Below are 27,260 nucleotides of genomic sequence, written 5' to 3'. Positions count from 1 at the left end.
ACTTTTTCCATACTTCTACAAACAAAGTATTAAAAAAAGAATCTCATCTTAACAACCACATTTATATCTATTAAGTTCAAAGAAAGCAAAAAGTGAAACCTCCTATGCTTGGAGAAAAGAGGAGACACAGTGAAATGACCCTCATTGTACAGAAAAAAAAGAGAAAAAAAAAGTACCATTATGGAAAAGAAAGTCTGTTGTAAAGAGATAAAAGAATAACCCAATATATATACTTTCTTTTAGACAAAGAAGAAATTTGGCAAGGTTATTTCAAAAAAGCATTCATTCCATCAGATTGCTTTAAAAAGTTATCACTTCACCAGCAGCCTGTTTCCTAAACAGTAATTTTCTTTCCCCTGTACCTTAATTACCCCAGAAAAGCCCCCCTTCTCAACCCAATGTCTTCCCTGGGTAAGAGAAGCCCGTGCTGTGGCTCCTTCAGAGCTATGAACCAGACAGGCTGGCCAGCTGGCTTCCACCAGACAGAGCCTAGAACAGGCAAGTTTTGCCTGCATTTCCCTCCCTGGAGGAAATTAATTCATTCTTTCCCTTCTAACCAGCCACGAAGGCTGTTCTATTATCCCCTCAGTGAATTTCTGGGAGGAAAAATAAGCATGGAATAAGATGACTAGTTTGTTGTGCTTAAGCGTAACAGAGTAATGAGTGTAGACTGAGGATCACTAGCTTCAGTTCAGCTGCATGGCTCATCTAAATTAATCCTTTAAATAGCCCTGAACACGCAGCATATGTCTAACACATCCCAACCAACCATCACATGGCCACTGAACATACAGCTGCAGCTGCTGCTCCTATGGCATTGAAGTTGTCAAGGGCATGCCAAACAGGCACTTGGGGGATTAGCCGGCACTTTTGGAGACAGCATTAACTGCTCATCAGTGTGGATCTCACAAGCCTAATAAGCACAGAGAAGTCTGACAAATGGATCCAAACGATTCAGGTTACCTGAATCCCAGAACAACACAAGGCACTGACAGGTCAATCTGCTTAGTAGAAGTGCTTCCTGGTATCAGGGAAGCACTGCACACTCTAGGAAAAAAAAAAAAAAAGAAGCATTATCACCACTGGACGCTCTCCATTTGCTCTCTACCTCCATAGCATGGGGAACAGGTCCAGAATGAGACCTTGGGACACCAGAGTGAGTGGTCTCCTTCCTGTGCTACAGATAACACCATGAGAAACTATATCCCAAAATGAAGCCTGCCCCACTAGACTCTGTGTTACCTCCCTCTGGTACCCAGGCAATGAGGCTGTTATCTTTTGTGCCAGAGACTAAATTGGTCCCAATGAAGCCTTGTGCCTGGAAGTCACGAAGGTAATTTAAAGCTTTATTTATTCACCTTTCCCCCAAACAGCTCTTGAGTGGACCATGTGGTTCCACTGCTTGGGACCTGAATGAAGAGCCTGACCAAATTGTGCACTGTCAGTCTTGTGCTTGTCCACCAGCAGAACACACGCGGTTCTCTTCTCTGCAGAGCGTTAACACCTGCTTTAGCAGCAAACAAGGATTCCCAGTGAATGCTAAAAGCCACCAGGTTTATGTAATGCTGGACAAGATGCTTCTCCTTTCATGTTTTAATCTAAAATATTAAGCCTAGGTAACAGAAGCAAAGTATTTGAAACAACTCTTATGGGATGTTATTAACTGGTTTTCAAACTTCTTTATTAAAGAAGTTGCAAATATCTCAGGGAAGCAATGTTTAGAATCCTAGACTTGAGAAGCATTTAATCTTTCTCACTAACAGGAGCTTACTACCATTTAGACTGTGTCTGCTCAAAGGTAGGCAGTCAAGCAAACGTGAAGGGGGTCTGCCTGACCACTGTGTATCTTACAGCATTATTTGCACAACTTCAACTCCGTAGAATTATCTTAGCATGAGACTGGCATAACACAGTGTCTAATCAGCCTTATTATCCTAAATTCTCAATTGTTTCCTGGTAAGCTGCATTTATGTCTTAGCTGATTATCCACTTAAACTATCAAGTACCAATTACAAAATGCAGTAACATTAACGTCACAGATGCTTGGATTCAGAGAGAAACAACCCCAGACCATTTTTGGGATAATAAGTTGCACTACAGAGGCAGCAGACCTCAGTATGAAATGCCTGTCTCTGTGATGTAAAATAAATAAATAAATCATTCTGGTGTACAAATTACTCATTCCTAAATAAGAGTTTAATTAGTTAGAAATAAACCATGGTATAAGTTTGCTTACAGCGCTGCTGCAAACAGGCATTAGGATCACATTCATATAATGGCATTGGCAAGTGCCATTGACAGAAAAGTGCCTCTTTTAAGTGTTATTTTATGGCTGGTCCTCATGGAATAAAGTCCCAAGAATCTTGTTTTCCTCGTGCAGAGAGATCTGAAAAATTGAAGCAGTTCTGTGGAAGACGACTTGCAATCTGTCCCTGTTTGCTTTGCCAACTGAGCTCCTCAGGCTCAAACAAACTGCAGACATTCAAAAGCAAAACTTGTTCAAAACATTCTCTCAGTTCCTGAAGATGGGGTAAAGTCAACCCAAAACACCACAGCGGGACTGTCAAGATCAACATGTCTCACTGTGCATCCTCACTGCCTATTTCTGACCTTATACTATCATTGCAACATCAGCTTTCCAACCCTTTCCATGCCCTTCAGACAAGGCCAACTTGTTGCACCCTGGGCGCTGAAAATCAATCATCAATGCTGTTAAATCATTCAAATGGTCACTGGCCTGGTTTTGACAATTCTTAGGCACACGTTGGGAGTTAGCAATGTGCAGATACCACCCCAAGCAAGCAGTTTACATGTGGCTATCTTCTGGAAGCTAAAAAAGTTTAATCACATAGGGATGAGCTGCATGTAGCGAGCTGTGCTCAGGGCCCAAGAATGACTCTGGGCATGCTGGCCATATTTAATTTATTAATACTGATGCAGCCACACTGGCTAAGTAAGATAAAAAGCTTCCAGCTGCAGCACTGTAGCTTTTCCCTTGCCACATGGCCTAAGGGCTTAGGACAGGTTGTGGCTCCACCCTGAGCATCCAATAAGAAACATGAATCAAAGTACTTGAGAGGTCTGTATGTCTTTTGATCTAGAAACCAAAGGTTCGCCTCCAGTAGCCAGCAGCTCACCATGGGCCACTCACCAGGGAGAATGCTCTGTCTGGGAAGACTGGTGTTTAGATCACTTTCAAGCTCTCACTGACTTTGCCTTAGGTCTCCAACTGTCTTCCTTCCCCTCCATATTGCTTTGACAATATTACTTATCTTTCTTTGAGAAATACTGCTCTCTTGTATCTTCATGGCTTCTTAGCTCTCCTTTCATGCCATCTGTTACCTCTTGCCTGCCTCCCTGCTGACACATACCTACAGGCTTCTCTCCCAATTGTGCAGCAAAAATGTATTAAGGGATTTCCCTTCTTGCTTTCTACTCCATCTGAACACCACTGTCACAAGGACAGGTGAAGTTGAGGAAAGAGGAGGAAAAAGAAACTAAAGGAAAAAATACACAGAAGATACAAAGCAAGGGGAATGAATCCTATAGTGCTGTGGAAGAGCAGGTTTGCATTATTTTTGGCAGATCACTATAACCTGAATAGTTTTTAAGACAGAGTCATTAAATGGTTTAAAAACTGAGTGATTTGCAAATGGAATTGATAAGCAGTAGGAGAAGCAAGTGTTCAGAGAAGAGCTGCTATAATCACCTAAAAAGTGTTATCCTGAAGCTGACCAGCCATCCAGCTACCCAGTACTCTGTCTTCGAGGAAAAGCATGCCTGAAAAAGCTTTTTGTTTCCCCTCAGGATGTAATTCTTGGCTATTGAAAATCTTTCATTTTAAAATGCCAGTGGCTTAACACTGCGTAAATAGCTAGGGCTCTAGAAGAGCGAAAGAATGAATTATGGCTCTAATGACAGGGTAAGAGTACAAAAGGAATTAAAAAACCTCAACAAATGACCCTTTCTCCCCACACTTCCCCCTCTTCCCTCCAGAACTCTTCTCATGCTGAATATGAATTCTAAGCTGAATATCACCCCACGTTTGCTGCAAGCCAAAGTAACATACAGTAAATGTCTAAAGACTTGAGGAATTACTTAACAGCTCCTAGCAGGTTTCTTCCAGTCCTTTCCATGGTGGCAGTGATGCTGTACTCTGTAACTGCACAAGGCTGAGGTGCATGTCTATATTTGTTTCTACATTCATACCTATCTACACATAACTCTTTTCATTCAAAGGTCCTAAAGCATTTTACAAATAATCTGCAGAACCCTTTATTAAATCAGGTAACAAAACCTTCTAACGGATGGGCATACTGAAGAGCGAAGGTACTTTGTGTCACAGAGCAAATCAGTTGAACCGAGCAAACCAGGCAATCAAAGCTGGGAACCCTGACCCCACCTCCTCCCCTTGCTCAATTTGCCAAGCCACATGCACATCCCTCAGTATTATTTATTTTGCCTTCCCCTCTCCCTTCCATTCTTCCTATTTCATGAGTGAAGTGCTTTTGTCAGCACAATTCCTTAACGATAAGAACAAATGGGAATGAATATTTAACATCTCTTTTCAAAACTAAGCATAAACCATTTGCTTTTTTTTACTTTTTTAATCCTACAGAGATGATTATCTAGCCAGAATTGAGAAGGCTGGGCTAATGGCTTCAGTTCTACAGGAACAGGAACAACAAAATTCAGTGGATGGATCTGCTAATCAAGCAGGATGAAAGCTGGATTGTACATACTTCAGTTCTCACTTATGTTAGCTGCTATGCTAAGTGACAATAGGAGCTACAGAGGCTCAAGTTTCATACTCCTTCAATATGTTTTGCTCTATTAAATAAGAGTACAAAAGCTTTCCACTTGGAGGAGCTCACTTGAAGCACTTTCATGCTGAAAATTATTTCTGGAAGAGATTGAGTGTAATTTGGGGAAAAGTAAAGGAAATATTGTAAAAGTAATCTTATAAATACAATTAAAGGTTTAGTTGAGGACTTAAGTTTGGTGGACTGCGGAAAAGAAGAGAGGAGAAAGTAAGAGTTTTACCTGGATTAAGACAACTTTATATGACTCGGCTGGACTGCCCATTTTTTCATGTAGATTAAGAGTTATAAAAAGGGAAAGGACTCACACTAGAGATCAGCCTCTCTCTGCAGACTACAAGGAGTTTAGCAATTATGGTTATGCAACACTGACACTTCCTTAATGAGGGACTGAATCCACAACTTCTCCTGGCTGACAATCTACTCACCGCTGAATTTTCCCAAGAGGTTGGAATGCAAAGCCTCACGTTTACTGCCAAGCCCTAAAAACAATCACTTAATAAACCACCTGAAAAGACCCTGTATAGCTATAAACGGGGTAAGCAGTGAGAGCTTGAGTTAGGAATCTTGCCGACTTGAGGTAGAAGTCTTCCAGCAAAGTGCATCTTTCCCCTTTATAAGCTTTGTTAGTTTTAACAACCTGTAGCACACACTTGCCCACTTGGCTGGTTGTGCTCTCCTGCAGGAAGAGACACCCACGTGGTTACACAGCTAATGTTCAAGAAGCAATGCCTCCACCTTTTCAGACCATTGTAAGTCAAGGGGTCATATGCTTTCTCTTCCAATTTCACCATCTAGTCATTGAGGTTTATAAACTGCTCCATTATTACATGAAATGCATAGATTCATCCTGGTCAACTTGGCAAATGTCATTCTATATTGATGAACTGCTTACTGCAACAAAGAATGAGCCTCTTATTGAAACTCATGTAAGAACCTGAACCTCACCTAGAGAGAAAGTTACGGGCAATCTGTCTTTCAAGTCACTGAAAAATGTATTGGGCAAAGCAATGGAAAATATGACACCAGGAACAATCCTGCCTTGGCATGGCAAAGAATCAAGATATCTGTGATCTTTTTCATCATCTGCTGTTGAATTATATGGATTGAAAGACAGTATAAATACACTGTAATTATTAATTAAAAAAAAAAAGACCTGAAACAACTGGTATTTCATTTAATAGATCAGAATGGATAAATTATTTTGAAACCGGATTCTGATACTCCTGTTTACACCAAATAGTAAATTGACCTGCTGTAATAACTGTGGGAAAGTATCTGAGAGGACATTGGCTTAAGTATGCAGCTGTGAAATTACATGGTCCTGAATCAAGAATAAGTACCAGAAAGTTGTCTAGTTTTTAAGGTAATTTATTATCTTATTAGACTTTTCTGGCACTCTGCAGTTAGCTATTACATTTTGAATTACATTTTCACTAAACAAAGGAGAATAAAAATATTAATAGTTGAATTCCTCCTTCCTATGAAGACAAAGGAGTAGAGAGCAAACTAACTAGTACTTACCATTCATGCCTGATGTTCCTGGAGTGTTCATTAATCTTTTTCTGATCTAAAGCACACTATAATGTATCAGCCTTTTAAATACATAAAAGATGCTGGAATCAAGGGATAGTGTTCTTCAGAAGACTCTAAAAATATGGTGACGTAGCACCACTCTTGTACTGCAAAATGACAGAAGAAATTCTGAGTTTGGGCAAAATATAATTTTCAAATATGCTAAACAATGTTGTGTAGTACAGAAAGTAACAAAATAATAAAATCTCTGAGAGAAGAATTACAACTAAAGGTATTGTACAAAAACATTGTAATTAAAACTATGATCATTAATAGCACAGGGCCAAAAATCTCTCACATTGACTCATGAGTAAATGGGAGAAGGAGAATCCGATCCATGTTTGAAATTCAAATATTTCCAAAACAGAAACAAGAAAGCTGCTTTACCTCAATGAATGACACCTTCTGGAAAAGACCATTTTACAACAACTTCATCCACATTTTGGGGTACCACTGTTTTGGAGCCAAGAAACCAGTATCATCCAACAAAAGTCCTGCTTACTTCAGTGATCTCTAGGGACACTGCAGGACCACACAGTTTCTACTTAACCCTATTTTCTTGCTATCAGAACTTTGTCACACTCCTGTGATCAGTCCTGTCCAAATCATTGAAAACAATTGCACAAATATACTGAACACAGTTTCAACCAATAGTTCAGTCAACAGAAAGATTACTGTTAACTTCAGTAAGTGATCCCCCATACTTTTTCAAAAATATTTATCATGTAGTCTGTTTTCTGCAGCCAAGATACGGGCATAAGTTACTGTAGATTGCCTTGTACTAAGTAGGGATCAAGATTATCCTCCCAGCAGAAAATGCTGTGTAAATGGGAGAAAATGCCCCTAGGGATTCCCTTGAGGTGATACCTCCACACAAGTCTAAAAAAAAAAAAAAAAAAAAAAAAAAAAAAAAATCACAGTTCAAAATACAGAAGCAGACAGTGGAAATAAATTCAGCCATGGGACACATCCCAGAAACCAGCGGACATCCGTGCAAAGATGCTGTATCTCTGTAACAGTTCTTGCCCGCACCCACACAGCAGTATGGTATCAGCTAATTTTTCTGTTACTGAACAGTATTTCTGGTCAGTATGTTATTTTGGATGATAGAGACATTGGAGCAATGCAGTGAGCAGCCAGCTATTTAATAAGAGGAAATGGGCAACCACCTCTCAAAATAAGAAACTAAGCTTTCGTTAGCTACTTTTCTCATCACATTGTGTATGCCATGAGGGAGATACCACCTCCGCTGCTAGTTACTGTATTTAGAAAGGGTCTGCCATGCCAGAATGCAAAGTAGTGGATTACTTCTGACCTTTACCTAGTTACATGATTACCCAGCTGTCAGCTACAGATGGTAAGCTCCAGTGATAAGAAATCAGCTTGAACAGTCCTTTGGTGATCACGTTTCACAAGTTTTGCTGCATTTATAACACAGTAGCAAAAAAACTGTATTAGACCTGACATGATAGTCCCACTGATATTAGACTGGAGTTGTGCAGGCTTTCTAAAGAATGAGAATCTTAGCTTTTAACATCTATACAAAAAAAGAGAGGGCCATGAAAGAAGGATAGGAGGGAAACAAAAAATGGTGGCTGTGTTTTGGTTGATTTTCAGCAAACTCACAACTAACTTGCCTTGCACATCAGTAAGGGCATTCTATTAAAAAAGGTGCCTGAATGTTGTCAATTTTCATGCACTACTGACTACATGGCAAGAAGCAGTTCAATATGATCCCTAGTATATCGAACTTAAAGACAGTGCCAACCCCCTGCGGAAGAGATTTATGATTGCAATTACTTTTCACTTAAAAGTTGATTTAGGGCCAGACTGTTTCTCTGCAACAAAGGTAAAAAGAAGGTGGGTTAAAGTAGACACGCAGAAGAAGGTCCTAAGGCAGAAAACACTGCCCTGTGATGAAAACACTCTCTCAGGAGCTGACACTCCTGACTTCTAATTTTGGCATTCCTGTTGTCACAGTGTTAAGACCCTGGGAGGAAGATATACAATATGTGATGGGGCTAGCTTCCATGATTTAACCCAACACTACTTCCAGTCATAAAGAGCTGCACTAATTACAATATAACTATTCACAGAGCACTGCCTAGCATAAGTCTGATACTGCCTCAGAAGGGTATTGTGAAGTTTAATTAATGCACACAAAATACTTGGAAATCCTTAGACTAGTTTGCTGCACCACTGCAAGGTAGTATGCCACAGCTGCAGAGCACTATTACTGGAAGTTTGAAGAAAATTTGCAAATGATCCCCTTGTTGCAATAGATCTGAGTGTTTGCCATAACCCACTAACACATTTTATATCACACAGGGAAAATGGAGGCGACTCAGTACAACGTGAGGTTAAACTGGAGATAAAAAGCATGAAAAAAATCTATGGAAAAATTTTCACAGCTACCCTTCCTGCAATGTTTCAGTGAGTTATCCTCTCCTCACGTAAAAACTTAATTACAGCCTTAGAATATCCCTCGTGGATAGTTATCCATGTCAGATTTCAGGATATTAGATTAAACACAGAGCTTATGCTACCTGTGCAGGGTGTGAAAATTATCTTCCCAGCCCCTCAATGCCTTCCGCAACTCTCTCTGCCAAGCTTCTGCCTCAGAACCAAAGCACAACGGCTGGGCTATCAGATTGAGCGCTACACTGGTTCTGTACTATTAGTTGCTGATATCTAAAATCACCATTTTAAGAAAAAGTCACCACTGGCAGCCACATCTGCAAACTTACTTCTTAGGGAGCCCTGCTGGTACACGGTACCCTATGGTTCTTGAAAACTAAACACACATTTTGGGAAGTAGCCAATTATTTATTTCTGATCTTAGATATAAACCCCTACCCTTTCAATATTCTAACACTTTGTACATTTCATATATAACAACTTTAATCTACAAATCTTAAAGCACTTCCCAAACATATCTCTCTGCAGCAACATCACGCCTTCCATGGGAAACACACCATTATAGACAAAGTGTCAGATTTTAAGATGTCTTGCTATATTTGATACTGATGTGGATAGGTCCTAATGGTAGCCTTCAGATAGTCAAGCCTAGCTGCCTAGCCCTTCTGATAATTACACTTAGCAACAACCTTTGTTTCTGTCTGGTTTTTTTTAAAGATCCTAAAAGCTTTTTAAATTTGTTCATTTACTAGCCTGTTACACAGGAAACTTGACAGAAGCAGCAGAACCATTCTCCTCACCTGCATTTAGTTATTCCTTTCACTATGAAGAATTACAAGATCCTAAAAAATGGATCTTTGATACGATCACAAGTTTCTCTTGGGGAACTACATTTGTTTAAAACACGTTTCCACATTCCTCTTTGCTCCACTGGAACAGACACACACCTTAGATGAGACTGTGCCTCTGATATCTGAAGTGGTTAGAAATTGTTTGCAGTTCTTTGGGGAAAGATCTGCAGGAAAATAGGCAGAATGGCTTCCTCTATACCTGGACACTCCTATTGATCAGTGCAAGCAGTCTTCATACTTGAAAGCCAACACTCTAGGGAAATTTTTAAGGAACATGTCCCTAACAGGTTTTATCACATCGCTTTCCTAGCCTTTTCTACTTGTGCAGGGGAAAATCGCAACACTTCTTTCCCAGGAGCTGCTTATGTGAAGAAAGAAAGAAGGGCTATTTCATTAGGACTGCTTTGCTCTGATCTGCCCAGTGTACAGCACATGCCTCAGGTCATTCTATTTTGGTCTTTTATCCTGAGGTTACTTTAAAATAAGTGGTGCCACTTACATCAGAGAGAAGTCAGGCACTAGGATTTCTCAACCTATTGCTGGATGAGCTATTGAAAATTACCACCTCCACTTCTTGCCGAAATTTCTTTAACAAGTTCCAAATTTCCTTCACTCCTCCAAGCCTGGAAGTCAGATGTCCTGCAACTTGAATCATGGGAGCAGCAATTAGAAAAGATGCTGGATGGAACAAGACTGTCTTAAGAGACACCCAGAAGAAAGTCACCAGGAAGTTATGCACGAGTGTGTGAAGAGCACAAAGCACTGTTTTCATATATATACATATAATTGAAGCTGCAAGAGACAGGCATGATGTTACACGTGCCTGTCTAGTAAGTTTAGCACAAGAGAACAGGAATGCTAGCATAATTTCCTTGAAGATGAAGAGACACCACATAAATCTATTTGATCTGAAATTAGATAAGACAATAAAATGCTAACTACCAACATAAAAATGTGTTTGATTTTTTTGTGACCGAGAAGCAGAATATTTCTACTTCTCTACGGAGCAAAAGTTCAAGGGATGACACAGTCCCAGGAGAGACACACAAAGAAGATCCCACTTAGTGTAAAGCTGGATAAAAACAGATTGATCACCTGTAAGCCGACAGCTAACATTAACCTGGAAAGGCTCAGTAAGATGAGGGAAGAATTTCAACAGCCTAAGGGGAAGGGTGGAAGATGTCAAATTCTCCAAAAGAGGAAAATTAAGGCAAGACATAAACATACAGAGTTTGAAAGATGAAGAAAGATGTAAGCTACCGCTGAGAAACAGAAAACTGAAGAGTACAGTACTATTAAATTGCCAAAGAAAGTCTAAAATAAGAGCAGTGTGGTGGTTCCTGCCAGTTGGTACCTGACAACCTCCATTCTGAAAGCTATTAGGTTGTGTGGCAGAATCAGTGTGACCTTTTTACTCACTTTAAATCTGACCTAGAAATGCGCAGCTGAAATTCAACTGACTGATCCTTAATCTAACTGAGGATAGGAGTGGTATGGCCTCCTCATTCTGCAGAAAATATCCACCCGCTGGCGTAAGAGTATTGAGTGAATAGCCAGGTCTGTCGCTCCGTTTTAGAAGTGGAATTTAGTTCTCCTCTTTGCATGATCCTGGGCTAATCTTAGTGGCCATCTGTATGAGGGGGTGGGATAAGGGCATTTCGTCACCTCACAGAGCTGATACGAAGTTGTCCTCAAAACCATGACTTGTTTGTATTGTGAGGAACCTGAGGCTAAATAAGTAGACACCTAACAGTGTCCCAGCTTTTGTTTCTACGTTTGGCAAGAAACCAGAGGAAGCACTACGCATCCTGCATAAGCAGATACCCACTTCTTTCTTTTTGCCAGTACTTACAGGGCCTCTTAGATTAGTGTCATAGAAAGTTTACCTTTATATCAGACCTCCCTGTCTGATTTTACACAGAATACCAATTTACTTTTACATCAGCTATCAAACAAGAGGTCATACTCCCAAACCTCCTCCACTTACTGGTGAATTCCCCACCACACTTGACTGTATTTAACTGCACCTTTAAGACTTTTTCCATCCACATTGCACATAATAGTCTCCTACCACCCTGAAAGAAATGTTATTGCTTACTATTAGGAATAGTAATCAAACTTGCCAGGGCCAGATGATCAAGGGGAGTGAATTATTCATATTCAATGGCATCAGCATGAACAAAATGTTATAAGAACAACAGTATTTTCCATCTAGTCATCAGGAAATAACTGCAGCATCTCACATGCTACTTTAATAGAAGACTAAGTAGCAACAAGTATTTAGGTATTCTTTCCTGAAGAAAAGACACTCTCCTTGCAGAAACAAATTAAAAACAAAGCTGTAACAATTCCTACTTCGTGACCCACATCAAAACTAGACAAATGTGTTCTTTTCGATTATGAAGACTCTGATCTCGCTCCATACCACTCTGCTTTTGATAAGTTTTAAATATAATGTTCTGTGGCCAGTGTCCAATGTTAGTAGTAATAAGTGGAGGCAAGCACAAACACACCATATTGTTAGTTGGCTCTGTTGTTACTTCTATGTCTTAATGTCTGCTTTGGGAAGGCTATCTTCTGAAGCTAGCTCCTTCAGGATTTAGCTCATCAAGGATCAGTGACTTCTAGCATGCCCTTGAGTAGTGACGGGGAAAACCTTGTATTGCTAGCTACTATCTCATCTTTTTACTTCAGGCAGCGCTGGGAAACACTGCGAAGCAGAACTTATCATTGGGGACAAGGGATCAAAAGGGCTGAAATTAGAAAAGACAGTTTGGCTGCTTTCATGCAAGTGGAAGTATTATAAAAAATTGTTTCGAATTATGTCACACAGGGCAAGTGTCATTGCAGTTAGTAAGAACTTACTGTGCCAGCAAACGTCAGGACAAATTACACTGCAGGACCGGCGAGCTGTATGTCTCCTTCACTTCCAAAAGGGAAAGGCTTCCCCACACTTCCAAGAAGCTGCTCCCCTTTCCGAGCTGATTTAAATCAAACTGCTCTTATTCCAATCAAAACAGCATGGAGGGAGTACTATAGTGGCATTATGGGCAATTCTTGGGATCCCTCCTTACTTGCAGGGATGAAATGCTTTGATTCTCCACCACCTTAAAACACAATCACCTCAAGGCTATAGAGTTGCATATGTAAATGGCTGCCTGCAGGTTGTTGAAGCCACTGCTTACCACGCTGATGAAAAATGTCTCACTGTCCCCTGTGCTCCTGGGCCTGTACCCATCTAACCTTTTTTGCCTCTTTGATCATATACTCTTTGCAGAAAGGTGCACTTGCAATTCATGCTGGACCCAGTGTGGTACCCGGCACAACTGAGGCCTGGGGTTCCTCAGCACTACTAGTAAAACTAAATAATAGGGATGATGTCAGATACAGAAAATCCTGTGGTAGATTAAAAAGTCCTGTTTTAAATTAACTTAGTTAGCCAAGATCATTCTGATCTTTTCTATTCTTTCTGTTTAATGGTGCCTCACCTGGAACACTAATCCTGATCCTTTCTGTTCTTCCTGATTCATGGTGCAACCCTCTTGGCAGGAAAATGAACCACTGACCCGATATAGAGTGACTTAGTGGTCAAAGTGAGGAGGGGATACCTCCTCAAACAACCACCGAAGACCACCCGAGACCGCTGTGCATGTGAAGGCATCTGATGTCTCACAGTTACATAATCCTATGCATATGCATTAGATAGTTTCAATATGTATTAGGTAGCAGTAGTTTAATAAATTAGATGCAATTGTTACTGTATAAAAGGGCCACACCTGACGAATCTGGTGTGCTTGATTTGTGGAAAGTCCACTGAGCTCCCAGTGCAGAATAAAGCAATATCTCTCCTGAGTGTGTGAGATTGGTCTATTGCACACCAGGTAACAAATCCGCTTTTAGGACAACAGGAACATCAAATTCAGTGCACAAGAAAGCGGAAAGACAGGACTACGTCATAAGCAAAATCAATTTCTTTTATTTAACTAAAAGGAAATCTTTTATTGAACCGTGAACTCCTAGCAAAATGAACTGGTTTTTATTCAGCTATCCTGAAGTTTGAAAATAAATGTTTAAATCATAAGTTACCAGTGCTTCAATACAGAGAACAAACATATCTTTATGTTCTGCAGAGAAAAAAAACCAAGAGCTACAAAACATTTGGTGAGTTGAAGAAAATGTTTATTCAGTTTTCAATTTTTCTAATACATGACTTCTCAGAAGTTTTCAGGTGCTCCTCCTTCAGGGTTTCATTTAAAACTTAGACTGCTGAAAAAAATCAACTGAAACTCACATAGCTTCTGTTAATATCAGAATACCTGTTTTGGGTATAAACCAGAGGTAGTCTGTTTCTTCACTTCCTAAACTTTGTTTTATGTTTCAATCACTCCTCAGCCAAAAAAGGATAAACAAACCTAGAAGGCTATCAAGAATAAGGCCCACAAATAAATGGCAATATAAAAGTTCAGGGATTCAAGGTCTGACTTTGATTTAAGCTGCTATTACCTCCAGTTATTTATTCTATCCTACAGCCACAGGCTATCATCCCAAATAGAGAGTCACTATAGTAAACCATTGCAGGTGCTTTAAAGCAGAGAGTAGACAGCACTGAAAGAGCAATGAAGTTTTAAGTGAAGACCGAGACCGTGCACAGAAGTAGCTGCATTGCAAACTCACATTTCCACAGGACAACTCAGCAGGAATGACAGCCTTTGGAAAATGAAAACAAATAAAGCAACTCTGGGGCTCTAACAACATTTTGGCTGTGAATAAGTGCCTATAAATCCATTTAACTAAGACACTGCAGATGCTCTGGCCCTGTACGTTTTTCTTAGCCGCTAGTACCAGTTCTTTTCAGAAAGGACTCCATTTATGTGCAACTCTGCCTGTCACTGACTCGTGTTCTGAATGGCTAGACTTGAGCTATGTCTGCGTAAGCAGAATTTGCCTCCATGTATTCACTCTCAATCCCCAGAACGTCTGCTACAAGAATGCAAATCCTATTTGGGAGGATTACTTGCCACGCAACAGCCAGAGGCCCTGTCCGAGGCTGGGCTCCCTCCCATGCCAAGAAGCACAAACTCAGAAGGTCTGATTCAGAGGACATGATTAAAAAGCAGGCAAGGTGGCAACACAAAATGGTATTCCTATTTCACATATGCGAAACCAAAGCTGTGATTCCCCTCCCCCTCCCATTATATTAGGAATTTGCACTAAAGCTGGGGATTTCATAAAATGCAAGTGTAAAGATGTTCAAACAAGCAAGCACAGACCAGGCCAGCATTTATACTTGTGGAAGCTGGCAATGACTGGTGGCAATACAGATTCCACTGGAGCAGTTGTGTGTGGACACCAGGGGTCACACAAGCATCTGGGAGGGGAAATTAAACTCTTTAGAGAAGTGCCTGCTATCTAGACCAGATCTTACAGGTTTTTATGGTCTACGTACATTCCTCCATGACAACAATTATGGAAAATTACTGGAATGTCCCAAGTACTCAAGAGTTTGAATGTGTTTTTCCTTCTAAGTTGTATTTGCTATTGCTTATCTTTGCATTTTCTAAATACTTCACACATTTCATTCCTGTTATTTCAGCATGCAAAGGAGCACCTCCTGTTTCTATAGGAAGCAGTGCTGCAGTGTGTTACACTCCCCACCTTAGGAAGAGGATCTTTTCAATTTAGTTCTTCCACAAAAGAAGAATGAGAGGAGCATATCTCATGCATGTGAAAATGGCATACTGGTAACACTGGATGCTGGTGGCCAGTATTTCTGTACAGAATAGAAGCAACAGCTGTGCATTACCCCAGCACAGATGGTTCCCTCATCATTTAACACTGGCTGGTGAAAATGGAGAAATGGAGTGTCACACTGACTTCAGTCAAAACTCCTCTCTGGGTTAAAGCAGACACCAGCTAAGACCAGTTGTAACTGCCCCATTTTGCAACTGCACAGCTGCCTGATTTGAGCTCCTGAGTAACAGAGCTGGTGGTGTGGTTTTGCATTTGCTCTGTAGCAATCTTGTGTTGATCAGAATTGTTAGAACATGAAGTCGTCCCACATAGCCATCCCCCAACCATGCAGAGCTTCATCATCTTGGAAATGAGAAATTTTACTTTAAAATTAGTTTGCTTCGTGTCTTTCTCAAGTGTTTCTACCACTTCCACGTAAGTTTTTGAAAAATCTGTGTTTTATACCTTCCCTGAAAACAATTCCATAAAGGAAGCATTTCAGAATAAGTGACAGTATAGCCAGACATCAGGCAAACAATGCCAAGAAAATGTATCAAGCTCTCCACCACTCTCAGCTTAGAACAATACGTAATTAATTTTTATTGGAATAGATAGGAAAAAAGAAAAATGCAGCGGTTTTTGCAAACAAACCATATAACAATCTTGAACCTCAAAGAACGTTAACACTGTACAAAGAAAATGGCATAACTTGCATCTCCAGTTAAAGACATTTTCTGGCATCCAGTTTAGAGACATTTTCTCCCAATTAATATCCTGCACTAAGAAGTACACGTTTCAAGTCTACTTCAATCTACAGCAATTAATAAGCACATAAAAAAGATGCCTTAGGTGAGTGGGAAGGTCTCCTACTAGCACATGCTAAAAATAGACGACCTGTAGAGCCATCTTAACAGATACTTTACATAATAAAACTACAGGCCCTGAGGATCCACATTTGTCATTGACTTTTGAAAATTGAGGCCTTTTTGGGTCTAAAAATAGTCCAGTTATACATTAATTGTAGGCTACAGTTATTAGTAGCAAGCCACTAGACTGAGCAAGCCTTGGAGAACACCTTCATTGCCGTCTTGGGCAGTACCACAAAAGGCAGTTGCACTGCACTGAAGAGAAAAATATCCTTTGTGTCTTACCTTGTAATGGGAAGAGCAGATGCCTTCAAACATATCTATATCCATACAGTCCATTGGTTCGGATCTTCCTGGTAATAAGAAGCTGGAAGAGTTGCTGTTTTCTTCTTTTTAATCTGCCAGCTGGTGCAACCTGTAAATTTACAAAGTGGGTGTGTTATTCCAAGATGTTTATTCATCTCATTCTAGAAGGCATTCAACTTAAATATATATGGCTCTGTGCCCTGTGGCTCCTATTGCTCTCCAGAGCTTTCTGTGTAATGGATTAAACCACAATGTTTCTGTAGGTTATTGATTTGGGGGAATCTAAGTAGAGGACTCTCTGATTTCTTTGCAGACCTTCCAGAACATCACATTCCATATATGTCTATCTTAAAGATTAGAGAACATGGTCCTACCTTATGAAATTCAAACACTATACCGTACAAAAAAATATGGCATAATTTGCATCTCTGAGTTGTCAATTCTTTGTTAGAGTTTGATTCTTGTGGAAAGGGCTAAGTTATATTTAAATACTAGCTCAGGAACAGGAATGCTACTAATTTAAGAAACTGGAGGTTGACAGAGTGGCCAAGATTTATGTTCAGCAATTACGGTAACAAAAAAGAAAAAACGCCTTCCAGAAAAAGTGACTTTGAACACTGTTCAAAATTTTTCAGAAGCAGAGTGAATTAGTGGGACAGTAGGAAAATTCAGTCAGAAGGATTTTTTTGGTAGAACTACTCAGGGAATCACGGTGAGATTCCTCAAATGTATCTGTAGCTGCAGTGCCTTCCAGGTATTTAAATTTGGTCGTCCCAACCAAAAGGACCTCTGAAAACCAAGCAATAGGTTCTCTGCTTAGGCACCACAGTATTCATCAGCTAAAGCTATGAGGGAGTCATATATGCTTGGCTCCCCGCTGCAGACTGTACAGCGTATAGACCATTACCTGCGTACCTGACAGATACACCTACTCACCCCCAGTATCTATATATCTATCCACAAGCAGAACACATTTTCAAGGTGGATTTCACCAAAATATATTTTAGTTTCATGAAAGTTTGATTCAACAACAAAGCACAATTATCTGTTTACAGGCAGTCCACATTCATTCACATCTGCTTTGCTGAGCTGTGTTCAACTTCTCAAAGCATTCAACTGTTTCATTATGGGATTTCACCAGACACCCCAGGCTCCAGCACCACGGCACAGAAAATGGGATGCACAACACCTGCTGCTCTCCACATTTTGGCTGGTGCTGCTTAAAAGCTGCCCCTGCTCTCTACAGAAACTGTTTACAAGTATTTCAAAGGTTAGTATAGCTTCACGTATATGTGGTTTGTAGTATACACTTCTTACCTAGGCTGCTCTCTGCCTTCCTTTATTTACCATGGAAAATTGAAAATTAACTGTAGTGGCTTTGCTTTCACCTCACTCCAGTCAGAACGCCTAAAAATCATCAGCAATGGTATTTTACTAACCACTTGTAGCCTAACATCCTGGTGTAAATTCCCACCACAAAGGGTGGCATGCAAAGCCACCCTGTCCCTGCATGGCAGAGCTTGCATGTCACACACTGATGGCACAAGATACATCCGATTTAATTGCCATTTAAACCTGAAACTCCTGATGGAGCCAGAAAAGGCCTTGATCCTGGAGATGTTTCAAGTGAGCTGTGCCTCCTCCTCGATGCAGACAGATCTCAGATCTGAAAGGTCATGCACAATTACCCTAGAGTCCTTGACTCTGAATCCCCAGATAACTCCCAACCTTATGGAGGCTCTTCTTTTCCCTCTGACAACTTTCAGGACTTGACTTCAGTGAAGTACATCTGTCCTTCAGAAGTACTGGCTAAAATGAGAGCCGGGACTTAACATGGACAAAAATACAATGTTCACTCTTACAAATTAAGCAGAAGAACGCAAACTGCTAGGAAAAAAATACTAAGAATGTCTCACTGTGCAGGCTATCTGAACTTTTCCAGACTATATTTTTAGTCAAACCATGGTTTGGGACCTCTCTAATTAGGACAAAACCTCTCTGTTTGTGACAGTGGAGCACACAGAGACTGGCATGGGGAATCAGTTTGTATTGTGATTCCACTGTATATTACAATCATTTGTATCACACCTGTGTTGTGATTTCGGCATAATGCTGTATCATTCTTCCAAATCAAAATCCAACATAACGTCAAGTATCTTCAAGTAAGTAAATCTGGTATTAAAACGTTAAACCCTCCTGCCGTCTCAGACCTGTTGGATAGACCAGAGCCTGTGGGTCAGGACAGGCAGCCGCCAAGTCTCCTTGGCATTATACGGCCAACCATCTCGGTGAGAAGGTGATCAATCTCTTTGTCCCTGTAGGACCAAGGAGATCTGAAGCAAGCAGGGTCCAGACAGAAGTGAGCGGTTGCTGTCTTTTGGATGGTGGGCCAAAGAGGTACTTCACTGAACCATGGACTAGATCACTCGACTTGGCAGGAAGAAGCAGCAGGTTAAGAAAACGGACATCTGGGACATAGGCTTTGGCATGCGCATGAATGCAGGTAAAGAGTAGTCTGATGGTGTACCACTCCCACAACACTGCTGAAGAACTGCTTACAGTTCAACTGAAAAATTGGGTGTCGTGCCAAATTCCTATAGAATAAGGACGCTGTGTATACAGTCATGTCAATTATGCCAACAGCAGCAAGCAAGATAAAGAATGAAAAGACATCTAAAACTGTTTTTTCTTTGTTGATCTCTAAGATTATTTACCCTCACGATGCACAGGCTCTGCTCAAATGCTGATAGAAACAGAAATGAATGGGAGATTCCCTTGAATCTACTATTATAAATATAATGCTACAATATTACTTTGTATTCAAACCTTGGAGGTATACTATTTCTAGTCCTTTGTATATAATACTGTTAATATTTTTTACAGTGTTTTCCGACATAGTGATAGACATTACATGAACTACAGAAAGTGCAGGTTAACTAATAAAATTCCTAGAGTGTCTTCAAGTGCCTGGTCACATGATAGGCCTTTAACAATTTACTCAGAAACTAAAGCAAAGGGAGCTGTTTCAGAGAGAACATACATCTTGATCGGCTACTGTCCTGATTTCAGTTACACTGTTAATCTACATAGGTATAAAACAATAAAGCTGAGTGAAGGAGCATTAGCAACATGTAAAAGTGATTGCATTGCTTTCAGCTCCACTTACAGATGTTAGCTCTACCTCTTAAAATATTATCATGTGAAAAGCTAATCTTAGTTCTCCTGTGTGTGCTCATGTACAGAGAATACTCTACCTGCACCTCTCTAATCTGAAGTTGCAGAGCATGCTATAAGCCATTGCTTTAAAGCTTGACACAGATCACATGGATCACACCTCTGAAGTCTTTGAATAGGAACACCATTGATCAAGCAAAATCCCTCTATTTTATCAGTCTTCGGTGACTTTCAATCTTCTGGAAGAAAAAACATAACAGGCAAGGTACACAAAGGACAGACAGGTACGGCTCCACTGATTTTGATTGACCTGTTTACAGTGGATGTGGATCTGGACCAATGATAAGGACATAGCTGCAACTATTTCTCAGAGATTAAAAACTCCCAGTACAGCTGTGTTATTTTCAAACACAAAAGAGTTATATGCTCAAATAGACAATGCATACATGTATTACGAAACCCCATGATCAATCTTATTGTACAACCTCCATTTTAGGACCATCATAAAGGACTCCCAAATGTAGTCCTGCATCATCTATTCTAGAGGACTACCGTTGGATTACAATCTGCATGCCAGTGATCCTTTAAGTGACCATAGAAGACTTCTTTCACCACTGATTCCCCCTTGTCTTCCACAACCAACATACTGTACTAGTGTCTTGTCATAAAACTACATTTGCTCCTTTGAGGCATCATGACGCTTTACTTAACAGTCCTTCCTGGAAAAGTCTGCCTTAATAGACAAAGCTTAGTAAAGCAATGTGAGCTGCCCAGACAAACTTTTTATTAAATCGTACCAAAAGTGCCAGAACTAGGCCATTGCAAAGACCGTTGAAAAGGAAAGTGTCCTGGCTGCCCTCGAGGTATATATACACCAACCTCAGAACAAAACTGACACATCCTTTTCGATTCATACTAATGTCATTGTTTATAGTTGCAGGATGCATTAAATCCTGCTTAAGTTACCAAGCATAGGAGCACTTGTGGATTGACATTCAAGACTCTGGTCTTCCCCCAATAGCATTATAATGAGGCTGAGGTAAACCAGCCTGCTGCAGCCAGCATACTGGCTCCAGTTGCCCGCATCCCCCCCACTCTCGCCAACCCCTCCTCCTACCCTTTTCTCTTTGACATTTTCTCTTCTTCCTCCTTTCTTATTTAGTCCTCCCTCTCCTTTTGTACCAGTACAGGTTGGAGGCCAACTGGCTGGGAAAACAGCTTTGCAGAGAAACACCTGGGAGCCCTGGTGGCCAACAAGTTGACCATAAGCATGCCCTTGTGACAAAGAAGGGAGAGGAAAGAATGTAGAGCCAGACTCTTCTCGGGGGTGCCCAGTGAAAGAACAAGAGGCAACAGGCACAACCCAAAACACAAGCAATTTCGTTTAAACATAAGAAACTCTCACTGTGAGGGTGGTCTAACACAGGTACAGGTCACTCAGAGAGGCTGTGGAGTCTTCATCCCCAGAGACTGGAGATACTCAAAACCCAGCTGGACACAGCCCTGTGCAGCCTGCTCTACATGCTTTGAGCAGAGGGTTAGACCAGAGAACCTCCAGAGGTCCCTGCAACCTCAGCCATTCTGTGAGCCTGTCAACAGAGCCCTGTTCCCTCTTTTTTTTTTTTTTTTTTTTTAAACAAGTGTGTTACTGACATGGCTAAGTTGAAAACCTGATCCTGAACAGTGGGACAAGAATTTCATTTGAGGTCTCCACACTTTATGGATGGAATAGGCTGATGGAACAATGACTTTGAAAATTAAACTAGATGTTAGAGGTGCTCCTTACTCTACCAATCATACAAATCCACTTGTGCTTTTCTTAGAAGAGAAAGCTCCAGTGGTCACTGTTGCTTGCAGCAAGATCAGTAGTTCTGCTTGCAGCATTTAATGAATTGCCCACTTGTGGCATTATGTTTATGTCTTGCTCTTTATATCATGCTCCCAAATGGAGACTGCCAAAGCAATTTTAGTTAGCAAATCTTTTCCTCAGCATCACAGCATACTGGATAAAACCTGCTTTCTGATGCAGAAGGAATGATGAGAGAGCATAGAGAATTCATCCCCATAATAAAGAACAAGTTGGACCCTTACTCGGTACTCAAGAGAGCTTTGCAAAGGAAAACTGGTAAGTGTGCCAGCTCATACGCTTCTTTCAGGGAATGCTATCAGCAAACCAAAGGTCACAATGAGTGTTTTAACTATGGATTACATATACTGTCATCAGGGGCAAGGACTACCCAGTATCAGGCAGAGATGCATCATGTTCTTACCCAAAGAGGTGGTTAAGTCTTCTGCATAATTCAGTTCCTCAGTCAGCCAGGAACAAGAGGTGGGTCATTCTTTCCCACACCCATCACTCCTTATTGCAACAGTTAACCATCTTCCTGTCATTAGAGATCTATAAGTAACATCTCTAACCTCAACATTCCGAGTTCTAGTACCTCAAACTCAAGTTTGAAAAGCTTTATTTACAACAAGCTACAAAGTAGGTCCAAAATTACGACCTGGTCTCACTCTCCTGCTTCTTTTGAAGAATAACTCAGTCTTCAGTCAGCCAAGAGAGTCAACTATGAAGCTTTCTTTTTGTGGATGTTAAGTTAGAAACTCAACAGCGATTTTCAGTTTTCCTATTTTGTATAAGTACTGCGGCCAGCACATGCCTCCAGCCGTTACGTACAGCTACCCCACAATAACTGTGCTGTCTAATGGTTTCCTTGGAATAATTCAGAGAATGACAAAACAGTTTTTTGTTCACTTCAATTACTACTGATTTTAAGTTAACTGTCTTCAGTATCACAGTCATAAATTTGCACCCTATCACTCAAAGCAGATCTGTTGCAGACACCGCACTGTCTTTAGTTGTGCTCCACCACACAGCTGAGCTTTGGATGCAAAAACTTAGTATCTATTCATAAGTTTGTTGGTTATTAATTCATTTAGTTGTTTATTAAATACAGCCAGGCATACCAGTTCATACTTTCCTCAAACAAGGATGTCATGAAACAATTCAGTGGAAGTTTTTACACAGATCCATCAACTCTGACCAGAATAAATCATTTGCAAGTACATACACTAGAATTTATGTGTACATTAATTGCCTCTATTTACCTGGCAATTGATTAATCTGATTTACAGCACGGCCAAAACCTCCAGTCCATCTATAATCCTCAGAGAAGTATTTGTTTACCTTCCATGAGCTAGACTGGAGCATGAGTTGGTTGGGTTTTGCTGACGCAACTAAAGTCTGTTGCATGTCTGCTGAGGATTCGGCTTAGCTAAGCTCTTGCTATGGGCAGCTGCAGGCTGTGAAGAAATGCAATCTGTGCTGATTCAGCTTATCTGTTAAGGCAAAACTCAACCCTGGCAAGACCTCCAAGGGAAGGTAGCACCAGAGCAGACGCTACAGCACAAGCACTTAGGAATATTGCCTCCTATTGCCAGGAGAGGAAAGATTGCCCAGTGTTTTCAAACTTTTTAAGGCAGTCAGTGTCAATACATAAAACATCTTTAACGTATGCACATTATTGCAGCTATTTTAGCATTATATTGGCACACCAGTTTTATCAGCAGAAATAAAAGGCTTTGTCAATAATAAGCTCGAGTTTTCTTTTATTCTGCATTATGCTATTGCAACTGCAGATCCTGTATACAATCGTGTAATTACATCTCTAGCATTGTAACACTTGTAATTGCCTTCCCTCTTTCTTTAATCTCTCCAGTGGAAAGACTAAAGTTCAAACTATTCCATATCTGGCATTAATCTAGAGAACATCAGTTTACAAGGGTAGAGTAAATTCCATCAGCCCTAATAGGATTAAATGTATTTCTGCAGTTTTCAAATCCTCAGAAGTAACAAATATTTTTTAAAGGAATAGATGGTGTTCACACAGCTGATTAGCATGGTACACCACAACCAGAATAGCTGGTAAGAAATTTACCATAATAATTTCACTGCATCTGCATCAAAGATTACTTTATGATTAGGACCTACAGTAAAGCTGCTACATAAACTAGAAGAGAATAGGTCACTCTGGGGCAACAGCATAGTAGGCAATAGCCAATTGCCTGCATGTGTAGATTTAGGTCTAATTAATATAGTTTTTAAGTAAAGTCACTAGAATATTTTCAGATACAGGTACTGTCGCTGTTACTATACTGTTACCTATTCCTGCAATTTATCTGGTTAAAATCACTCTGCAAATGTAAGAGTCGGAACTTAATATAGATTTGAGCTGTTGTATCTGCTTTCCAGACGTACTGCTGCAAAGCATTAGGAGAAAATTACAGCTTTTTAAAAATTTGCCTTTGAATTGCTTTCCTTAATCTACTGTTTTGCCCCCCCACACCCCAAGCCAGCTGTAAAATGACAGCCTCATTCATCAGAAGCACGTTCCCATTGCTGATTTACCTCCTGAGGCAGTCAAAGGGTCATTTTTAAACATTAAATTGGCAATAGGATAAAGAAGGACTGATCCTACTTGCTTTAATTAGCGGCTTTTTCCACAGAAGCCTCTCCATATAAAGGACTCCCTCCATAGACCTTCAATGCCTGACTGCTTTCTGCAGTTGAGAGGTGGATTTTCTCTGTTAGATTATATATTTTGTAGTTCTGCTGCACAAGCACGGCCATTTATTCACAGCATAGCCCAGTTTCCTTCCCAATTTTTCCTGTAGAAGTCAGTTGAATCCTTAACTACTTATCCACAGCTGTTTTATCTCGGTTATAACCCATCTATTCAATCTATGCTTTAAAATATTTTCCTGAAGCAGTCACGTGGCCCCTCCTACTATTTGAGAGAAATATATGAAGGCTATCTCCGTAAACTGCCTGTCACAGTACTACAACAGGCTTTTTCAATTGGCTACGCTTCAAGACCCGTTTTAAAAAAGGATGCTGTCTTTCATGCAGCGTTCTACTTTAAATACAATACGCAAGCCCCAGGCTCCCAGTTCATTACGATATGGAGCAGCCTCGTGCCTTCGGTCATACGTTACCACTACGCGTCTCAGCAAACATATGCCCACTGGTCGTGACAAGCACCTTCTAGCTCCTGCCTAAAGAAAAAAAAAATAAAATATCCTGCCTTCTGCAAGAGGTATGACGCTTTTCATGCAATGATGGCTATTAATGTCACCTTCCCTCGCAGATCCCACCCATTCAAATAGCGTGGAAACAATCCATACGCGATTTTCACTACGTGCCTACCCCTGAAACTGCTTATTCACACGTAGCCGAGCCCACCGAGGCGCAGGAGCACAGCCACAACGCAACGCTTTCTGAACTACCAAACCACCGGGCAGTTGCCGCTTCAGATCCCATTTCCCACAACGAGGAGAACAAGGCAAAAACCGATCGGCAGACGCATCTCGGAAGCGGAGCCTCATCCTCCCCCCAGCCCTCCCTCCTTCCCTCCCTCCCTCCAGGGCTTGTGCTGCCGAAGCCAGCCCCGCGGCACCCGCCCCGGCGGCCGAGCTCCGCTAAGAAGGAGCCGGCTGCCGCCCCTGCGGCTGCTGAACTCCGCCGCCGCTGCCGCTGCTGTTGCTGCTGCTGCTGCTGCTGCTGCTGCTGCTGCTGCTTACCTCCGCCGCGGCACCGGCGGCGGCCCCCCCCGCGCTGCGGAGCCAGCGGCGCTGCCGGCGGGCACGCACCGCCGCACGCTGCTGCTCCCCCGCCGGTGCGGGCGGGGCTCCCGCCGGCCCGGCCTCCCCGGGACGGGTCCCCGGCTACGGCGGGGGCGGGGGGGAGGCGGGGGCGGCGGCGGCGGCGGCGGCCCCGCCGCGGGGGCGCGGAGCGGCGAGGGCGGCCAATGCAACTGAGGAGCCGCTGCGGCGGCGGGGGGGGGGGATCGGGGCAGGGGGTTGGGAGAGCTCTCTGGGATTGGCGGTAACCGCGCCGAAGGGGCAAGTCCGGTACTTAGGGGGCCAGGCTGGAGAGGTGAAACGCGCAGCAAAAAAGCAGGCGAGAGGAACGCGCCGTTACGACGAGAGTACAGGTGGCTGCTGCGGCGGCGGTTTGCTCCGTACAGCCCCTTTCGCTACAGGCAGCGGGCCGTCCGAAATCCGGACACTGTTGTACCGCTCTGACTTACGGCAGGGCTGGCGTGCTTTCAGGGCAAGTCCTGCGGCTTTGAAGGCGGCTGGAAGAGAGGCACCCCCCGAGTTCGGACGCGCCGCGCAGGCAAGGCAGGGTTTCCGCGGGCCTTGGTGTGCCGGCTCCGGTAGAAACGGAGCCTCGGGAGCCGCACACCCAGGGCCGGGGCCGGGGCCGGCTCCCGACCCAGGTCCCTTCCGGTTTAATGCCTCCCCCTACGCGCTACTGCTTGCTGAAAGCTGTCAGCCTTCGTTCATCTTCCCTCATTAACCAGAATCGTATTGGTTTGTATTTTCCTGCATTTACCGACAGAGGGGAAAATCCTACCTTTTTTACTCACTTTTCTTTGCCCTGGGTTTTCTACTGCTACACAGTTATTAACAACCAATACAAACCTGCTACATCTGTCTTCTGCCAGTGTAGGCTGTCTTGCTTTTCATTTCTTATTACTTTAATGGAAATGTTGCATGTGTCAGGAATCCAGGACTTAAGAGTGGAAAGTGGTACATGTGGCTTCAGACATACATGGTGGGGGTCATAGCGATCATAGAATCGTAGAATGGTTTGGGTTGGAAGGGACCTTTACAGGTCATCTAGTCCAAACCCCCCTGCAATGAGCAGGGACATCTTCAACTAGAGCAGGTTGCTCAGAGCCCCATCCAACCTGACCCTGAATGTTTCCAGCGAAGGGGCATCCACCACCTCTCTGGGCAGCCTGTGCCAGTGTTTCACCACCCTCATCGTAAAAATTTCTTCCTTACATCTAGTCTGAATCTACCCTCTCTTAGATTAAAACCATTACCCCTTGTCTTACTGGAGCTGGCCCCATTAAAAGGTTTGTCCCCATCTTTCTTATAAGCCCCCTTTAAGTACTAAAAGGCCGCAGTAAGGTCTCCCCAGCTGCCCGCTCACTCAGCATTTCATTTCAGAGGCTTTGCAATGTTTGCAGTCTTCCTTCCAATTAAAGAAAGAGTTGCTGCTGGTAAAATATTACCAACATTGAAACTATGGATTATTCGATGAGACTGTCCTTTGTAAGTGCAAGAGCATCAACCACTGCCTTGTTTTTATGGCTTTACCTTCTCTTTTCTTCTTTTGCCCAATATTTCCTTTGAGTTGCTGCATACTAATAACAAAATGAATGGCTGAGTGCATGTCACACACCAACAACTAACAACATCTGTAGTCAGTTATGTTTTCAAATCATAGTACAAATATGAAATAATGAGGCTAAATGTGCTGATTGAGCTGTAATAATGGAGTAACCCATTACTGACTAGAAGCATAAGATTCCTAGCCTCCTATATGATAAGCAAATAGATGTAAGGACAATTTCTCAGATCAGCATCCTGCATTATGTCTGCCAGTCTGTGGAGACACCACTTTATAATACCTGAAGTACACTGATCACCAGCTTATAGACTCCATA

At 41.8% G+C, this 27,260-nt stretch overlaps 1 protein-coding gene across 2 annotated transcripts in view; it reads right to left on the bottom strand.

Moving 5' to 3' along the window:
* Positions 1-25,458, bottom strand: part of TMEM108 (transmembrane protein 108) — a 171,836-nt gene extending 146,378 nt beyond the window's left edge. The window contains exons 1-2 of one of the 2 annotated variants that reach the window (XM_049817056.1): positions 25,321-25,458; positions 16,546-16,675 (exon numbers count right to left, since the gene is read on the bottom strand). The gene's annotated coding sequence lies outside the window, so the exon portion shown is untranslated. The other variant, XM_049817057.1, reaches the window with a different exon arrangement.
* Between the last annotated feature and the right edge of the window lie 1,802 nt (positions 25,459-27,260).

This window comes from Accipiter gentilis, chromosome 14, assembly GCF_929443795.1.
Source record: "Accipiter gentilis chromosome 14, bAccGen1.1, whole genome shotgun sequence".
Taxonomy (NCBI): Eukaryota; Metazoa; Chordata; class Aves; order Accipitriformes; family Accipitridae; genus Astur; species Astur gentilis.
The sequence above is the reverse complement of the archived record's forward strand: the minus strand, read 5'-3'. Positions and strand labels throughout refer to the sequence as shown.